Here is a 6,638-nt window from a genome sequence, read left to right as displayed (position 1 = left end):
TAATTGGTCGAGCTGAACCACGTGACTGCCCCCAAAATACACAATAATGGTTTGTTTTCATGCCCGTGAATATGAATAATATCGTAAACATAGTAACTTTACAGCTAAAAGAAAATTGTGATTTGTATAAAGATCATAATCAGCCACAAAATAAAATGGAGCATTTGTGGGCCAAGTTTAGACGCTTTTTTCAAAACATCTTCGGATTTGCAAAATTTTTGCAGCGCGCGCACTACTCACTGACAGGTTATGGGGCCCCGTTGTCGTTCGCACCGGAAATTTTAGTACTTGTTGATGTTTTTTTGTGGGGGGGGGGTTTGATAATATGATGGAAATAACAGACTCCGCGCTGACAATAAACGTTTATTAATGGGCGCGGGCGAGAGGAAAGCCAAATTAACGGGCTCGGCAAGCCTCGCCCATTAATTTTTGGCTTTCCTCTCGCCCGTGCCCATAAATAAACGTGAATGGTCAGCGCGTCGTCCGGTATTTCTATATTTATGGATGTAAAGCCACTGTTTAGCAATAATACTATGATCAAGCTTGGAACTTCTACATAGTTATACCATGAAAACTAAATTTTAAAGTGACTATTGCTTTAAAGTGTTAAGTCACTTGTGGCACTCCCACAAAACACATTTTTTAATGCCAATGGTCGATATTGACGTGGCGACTGCGCGCGGATATCGATAAAAACATGTCATTTCCTGACCGTATTTTACACATCCCGAAGTTTAACGATCGTTCTGATTATGACCCGAAATCGCCCGACGGTTTGTTGTTGTGTGCTGATTGACGATATTCTAGGGAGTCCATAATAAGTTTGAACGACACAATTAATAAACCTTCCACTGCAAAGACTTTATATACAGCATTATGCCTTTACTTTGGGTTAGTTTTGTTTAAAACTTCTCCTTAGCTTTTGTCGTTTTCCTTATTCTCAATCAGTTGTATTATATTTTTAACCAATACCACATAGATATCAGTTTTTACCTTTAAAATATTAGCCGCCTCTGATGACTACATTTTGTCGTTTGCCACACGGTTACGCGTGGTTCAACACATAGCGGCCGCCTCATGGTGTGCATCTATGCATACCACGCGGCGGCCGCTATGTATCAACCGCACGTAACTGTGCTAGTCACCTGTGCGAATTCTGGTGGAATCAGCAAACTTTGTTTTTTCGTTTTTTCTCCGAGTCAGTAAGACTCGGCTTTCTTCCGCCGGGCATGACCGATCACCGACGCGAGTGGTACTTACAGCTGCCAGCGTAGACTCGTACTCCATAGCTTAGTTGACTGTGGCCCCAGTGCCGAACGTTCGATGTTCGGAAGCTGAATTTAGGTGGACCACCGGAATTCAAACTTTTACTTGTTTTAGGGCATGTATTTATTGATACCTCGTGATTCGCGCGCAGTCGCCACGTCAAATATCGACCGTTGGCATTAAAAAGTGTTTTAAAAATGTTACCAAGTGGGAGTGCCACTTTAAAATTTTAACATTATGAGCGTCTGACTACATGTTCTTGCGTTTCTGTTTTCATTTTCTATGTTGACTTCAATGACAAAATTGATCGTCATCTGGATCATCACACGTTAATTGCACTGATCCAAGAATTGCAGTGTCTAGATCAGCCAAATTTATGAACACCTTAGAAACATTTATTGATCAAGAGTCAGAGTGCGAGAAATGTTGTGTCTAAGCTTCGTTCTCCACTAAAGGAGATTTCATATCATCGTTTACACAGTACTCAGCTGGAGCGGCAGAGGCAGCTTCGTTGCCTTCAGAATTTACGCCTGCGCCCTCTACGTTGGTTGATGTCATTTCCTTGATACTGTTGGTTCTCCTGGGACTGTGGAGTGAGCAGCACCTGAGATTGCTGGTGCAGTGGTCCGGGTCTCTGTAATTTGTTTGGTTCAGTATGCTGTTGTCGGTTGATTTGTGGCTGCGACAGTGGTTGGTGTACATGTTGTGGTTGTCCAAACGAAGGACATAATGGCTGTTGTTGATGGTGAAACATCTGCTGGGGCCGATGCAAACAGGTACAGCCTGTCCTTTGTTGGTATCCTGGGACCTCCTGGTAATAGGGAATGGCGCAAGGTGCATTGGTACAGACCGTACTTCGTGTTGATCCGTTATGACCTGTTAGCAAAGTACATTAAAATTTGTTAAAACTCTTTGAGCAAACAAATCACAACACAAAAAAGAAAAAATATTCTCAACAGTCATGATCATTTTTGTAGAGAAATTTGTCGTCGTTTTTTTGTACATCGTTGTGTGCGCTTTCAAGATAAGATCTAGATGTTCCATTTGTATAATCATCAAGTTCTATGTCCAAATAACGTGAGTTCCTTTCTAATCTTTTCTATATAGCGTCACCTGTTCTTTGCTGTTCATGATGTAAGTTAGACGACACGACCCATTGATTATTAATTAGCCCCGTTCTTTCCATGGGATCTTCCTGTTGAATGTTCCGTGTCTCATTGGGAACACCATAGGGGAACGTACCATTCATCAACTGTGAAGGAATAATATTATTTAAAATTAGCATAACAACTACAGACAGTCCAGGATCGATTAGTTAGACTTGGTGTAGGCTTAGCAATCAAAAGAATACAATACGGTGTTTTCAATCGGGTGAAAACTCACAACATATGGCATCCAGTCACCTAGCGGAGAAGCAACAGACAGAACGGCCTAATTCCCACTTTAGAGTAGTTCAATAACTGGGCTAAGTTGTTACAATTTCTGAATGCGACCCGTCCATATATTGTAGAGTTCATGAAGCACTCACGCTCGTACACTCACAATCACACATCGCACACACAAAAAATAATCACAGTAGTGGAGTGGGTGTGCAATAGTTACATGGCCGGGAATCTTTTCCGAAATCAGAGAAAATCAGTTGAATATATGTACATAAAAGATCATAAATCAATACTTGCAAGAAGTATGTAGGCTAAATAACGTGCGAATTTCAAAATGAAAGCATGGATTTAAAGGTTGCTAAAAGTTTGAACAGAAAAGGTATAACGTAAAAGTAACTAAAACCGTTGAATAAAATATGCACTGGATCCGGAAGACGTTTGGTATTATTAACAAACTTGTGCACGTATGATAAACACAAAGACAAATCAGGCTTCCATTGGCTCATGTAAGAAAGAAAAACTGCGCATTCATAGAAAGACTAGCATTGTGCAAGTAGTGAGTATTAATGCCATCAAAAGGGGTCTGAGGACTGTCGCATTAAAATTGAAAGTTGCTTTCGTTAGCCGTATGTCAAAATAGACTGAACAAGTTAATATAACTTTCAGAGGGCGAGCGAAGGATTAATGCCATGCAAATACCAATGACAAAAACGTCTTTGCAAGGACCAGGAATTTAGGGATGCCCTCTAACAACATATTTTGTGTTTTAATTTATTGAAACAGGCACCAAGAGACCAGTAGGTCATGCTGAATAAAATAGAAAGCGCGAGCAAACAGCTTAACTTCTGGACAAAGTGGATGTGTAGTGATGTTACAAGAGATTTTTTGTTTCCGTTAATATTGAAAAATAACTTACTCTAAGAAGTTGGTTATGAAAGACAGCTCTACAACAGAAAGCTGATGAGATTACAGCAATGACGTTTTCTGCGACGGCTACAATCATCAAGAGAGAGTCTACCGCAAGTCTTGCGCTCAGCCTCTATATGTAAATGTGAGAGAGTATAGAAATCATCATAAATATTTCATTTGCCATGTGAGGTAATAACCGAATATGATCATGGAAAAAACTACTCAATATTAGATATCACAACACAAGAGTGAACGTTCGATTAGATATCCATAAAAACGGACTAAGAACTTTATATTTTTTAATTCTTAAATCTTTGGAAAGAAAGCAACATATTTTAAGTAAGTGCAACTACAGGTACAGGTGAATTTGTAAGTATAAGAAACATCATGACAAATAAACTCCCACATTACGCTATCGTACTCATGTTTACAAATGTTTTGATATGAATTCACTTGACAGTGCGTTGCTGAAATATGATAGTGTAACTTCGCAAACTGTGAATTATAACTTGCATTGTTTCCCATCAACAGACACGCGCATCTTATGGCTGTCAAAATTAATTGCCATTAATTTACAAGAATTGGTAGTCGTTGAAAACTTTCAAAAAGTCCCCATGTGTTACAACAAAAGATGTACAGAAAGTAGCATTACAAATAAAGTTGCCCCTATGTTCGGTGATGTCGTGTATCGAACGCTATGTTGATTCCACTTTCTGTCACAGTGGCATATCAAATCGGGCGCATATGGAATCGCAAAGCGTTAAAGGCATGCCCATACTATTTGAATTAAGATTCTTCTGATAAGACATAATTTTACTTGTCTTTATTTGATTTCTAGTCTGGTTTTATTCTTACCATCTCCATTACTTTGCTTGTGATGAAGTAAAGCCCTTTTCTCTCTTTCATTTTTCATTTCGATGTTAATGAATTATATATAGAGCAAAGGCATCAATTATTATAACTTATCAGACGTCATTTCTTAGCTCCAAGTCACGGATAAAGTCGAGTACTCGAGAAAATTAAAATGCCTTGGATAATTTCCACTGTTGTCTCATATAGAGGCCACTTTTCAAGACTTGTTAATGTGCAGCAGGGTTATCACTACCCCCTCATATATGTCGGTGTGTCATGTCACGTCGGTTTGTGTAAATACTTACATCACGGAAGTCCCAGTAATGATCCTCGTATATCATAAATACGCTCATGAGCAAAAGTACAGGCGCAAACAGAGATGCTGACACTGCCGAAAGAAGCATTGACGCTATAATCTGCAATGATGAATAAACGGATGTCAGTTGTTGAAAATTATTTCTTCTTGGCCAAATCATTATTAATACACGACATAAGTAGCTGATAAAGTATTGTTTTAAATTGCCATAGCAACTTGAGGAGGGTTTTCGTATATACATGTATAGATTTTGATCCAGAGTGAATTTCGTTTAATTCACACATTCTAAAAGTTAGAGTTAGCAGACTCGACGGAGCGCACAGATTGAGTAATACCGAATCTATGAAAGAATGTACTCGTTTTCATCTTTCCACTATCCGTCACCTGGCCGATAACAGGTGCAACGTTTTCATTTAACATCATAAAACTAGACACAAAACACCAGATTTTAAGGGGCTGACCCGGAAACAAAGAAATGTGCTGTAAATTGGAAAATTAAGTACTGTAATGATGGATTTCATAAAATTTAATCACTTGCCTTAATGGTAAGTAAACCTATTTGTTTGGTTGTTTTATTGATGTTTTCAGGGAAGCATTTCTATTATTATGATAACTCACCAATCCATTAGCCTTTATCAATGCAGCTAAAAGTCCAAATACACCGCTGATCAAGAACTGGAAAATTAAGGGAATGATGAGCCATTATTAATAAGAAGATTACCAAACCTTTTCCTTCTCCATACACTCCCCTTAAAATTAGAGAAATACAAAAATTGAGCTCGATAATTTATTTGCTTTATTTGAATTGAATTTCCCTGAATTTTTTTCCAGCGCATTGCAGATCTCCATATTGGCTCCATGGTCACATATTCATGTTGCAAAAACAATTTAAAGTTACGTGAATAAGAGTATTCAATACACGCCCTATGACAATATTCAGTACACGAAAGGAAAGTACAGCATTTGCATCGCCTATAATGACTCAATTACCGTCATATAATACGCATGTGCATATCAGAAACAAGTATTAACCAGAAATGTATTTATATTGTTTTCTTTTAGGAATAGAAATAGAATCACCATGCAAAGTTTTCTTATTTCATAGAAGCACGGTTCCGATATTGACAGACATTTGCCAGTGGAAGTACATCTATTCTCTCTTTGCTCCAAGGGAGTGTATTTTGTATGCTGAATACATAACGACAAGACGGAAATTTAATATTCTGAGCAAGTTTAAAAATGAGTCCAAATTATCTATAGGAAAGCAAAGCATTACAAGATTGTGTGGCGTCAAGAATCGCCGTGTAGCGGTATTTTTTCTTTACATGACATTAAGATAAAAATGCATCACTTACGAATGCGCCACACCATATTCCACAAGCGATTCTTGCATCAAAATATTCAATAAATATTGCTGTTATTCCAAAGCCACGGCAATACCACCTAGAAGAAGTTGACACAAACTAAGCCCAGTGATGGTTCGACTGGCAAAGCCTGGTCTTGTACCATTCCTTGTTGTCCGTTGCAATTGCTGACTTAGAGATGTGTATGATTGCAGCCCTTGTACCTGCGGCTGGCTTGGTTCATCTCGCTGTGGTTGCATTATAACGAATACTCTGACATAAAGGTATTAAAAACCGAAACTGATTATCATATGCTGTTCAGAACGCAGTAATCAATCTAATCAATCAATCTAATTTTGCAATTAATAGGCAATTAAATTGATAACATAGCCCGTGTGTAAGAAAATAGTTTTTACGGTTATTAGCTTCATTGTACGGCCATAAACAAATTAAGGTTAAGAGAACCACCATGGTTTTACTTGTCGCCGAACAAGGAAAGAAGTTCGGTTCATGTCGCTATGAATACATTATAACTTATACTCTGGCAAAAGTGCTAAAAACCAAAACGGG

At 38.3% G+C, this 6,638-nt stretch overlaps 2 long non-coding RNA genes across 2 annotated transcripts; both read right to left on the bottom strand.

The window, feature by feature from the left end:
* Window positions 1-1,883: 1,883 nt before the first annotated feature.
* On the bottom strand, window positions 1,884-3,659 carry LOC139148431 (uncharacterized). Its single transcript, XR_011555930.1, has 3 exons — window positions 3,565-3,659; window positions 2,380-2,518; window positions 1,884-2,142 (listed from the first exon to the last, which is right to left on the bottom strand). It is a non-coding gene; the product is annotated as an uncharacterized lncRNA (long non-coding RNA).
* Window positions 3,660-4,621: 962 nt separating this feature from the next.
* LOC139148426 (uncharacterized) lies at window positions 4,622-6,346 on the bottom strand. The gene is made up of 3 exons (XR_011555928.1): window positions 6,081-6,346; window positions 5,344-5,400; window positions 4,622-4,825 (listed from the first exon to the last, which is right to left on the bottom strand). It is a non-coding gene; the product is annotated as an uncharacterized lncRNA (long non-coding RNA).
* Window positions 6,347-6,638: the final 292 nt, after the last annotated feature.

The sequence above is a fragment of the Ptychodera flava genome, chromosome 2 (genome assembly GCF_041260155.1).
Source record: "Ptychodera flava strain L36383 chromosome 2, AS_Pfla_20210202, whole genome shotgun sequence".
Lineage (NCBI taxonomy): Eukaryota > Metazoa > Hemichordata > Enteropneusta > Ptychoderidae > Ptychodera > Ptychodera flava.
The sequence above is the reverse complement of the archived record's forward strand: the minus strand, read 5'-3'. Positions and strand labels throughout refer to the sequence as shown.